This window comes from Octopus bimaculoides, chromosome 15 (assembly GCF_001194135.2).
Source record: "Octopus bimaculoides isolate UCB-OBI-ISO-001 chromosome 15, ASM119413v2, whole genome shotgun sequence".
Classification (NCBI taxonomy): Eukaryota; Metazoa; Mollusca; class Cephalopoda; order Octopoda; family Octopodidae; genus Octopus; species Octopus bimaculoides.
Window position 1 is genome coordinate 8,087,657 of NC_068995.1, and position 1,192 is coordinate 8,088,848.

The following is a 1,192-nucleotide window of genomic DNA, read 5'->3' on the forward strand; positions in this document are numbered from 1 at the left end:
ATATATATATATATACTCACTAATATTTTGTATTTTTTAAAAAAAACCTATGTATCAATATGTTTTTCAATGATTAATATGTTTATTCTTAAATATAGTATTCTCTTTTTATTACGAATTACTGTAACTAGACAAAGTCTCTTATATACATAAGCTCTGTTCCTCTGAAGTCTAAGACTTCATAGATGGAGCTATTTTTCTACTTTTCCCCTCTTTTCAATCATGAAACTGTGGTCATGCCTCAGACCCGTCTTCAAGAGCTTTTTTTAAAATACGTTTTAGTCGAACAAATGGACCTCAATATCAATGTCAATTTGTAAATCTTGGTATTTATTCCACCACTTACTTACTGCCGAACTAATAATTTATGCGGACGTAAACAAACCAACAACGTTTGTCAAGCGGTGAGGGAGAGAAATACAAAGATACACTCAGACTCGCACATACATCCAACGAGCTTCTTTTCAGTTTCCGTCTGCCAAATCCACTCACAAGATTTTAGCCGACCTGAGGTAATAAATACTAGAAGGCACTTAACTAATTTGACACGCCAGGTGACTGAACCCCGAACTGTGTGGTTGGGAAACAAACTTTCTATCACACAGCCACGCATGCGCCTTACTTCTAAATAAAATCCCACAAATCTCGAATCTGCTTCTCATGTTTCTCTTAGGCTATATAACAACACATCAAGTCCTGAAATTGATATAACAATATGCATTTCCATTCGTTGCTCTAATTTCCAGTATGTTTATACGCATGAATACATTTGATGTGGTCATGTGTGTAATTTGCAGCTAATTCTACACAAGAGCGCGCACACACATACATTCATACATACATGCATGCATACATACACACAAACACACATACACACATATAAAGGAATGTATGGAAAACAAACAGTAAATAAAGACGACATATTTATCATAACTAAACGTTATACGTACATGCTCGATGCTTACTAACTTCCTGCTCCACAATCATTTCGTTTCGCACTATTCTCATACTATAACCACACGCGCGCGTTCCGAGAACGGGTGCTGTGAGTGTTTACTGAGCGAAAACACCTAAAGCTCCACTAGGCTCCGCCAGATACACGCAAACTCACACAAAACTTACACTCAAGTACGCACACTCAGACACACACAGACACATTTAGGTACGTTTAATTTTATATATTCATATATAT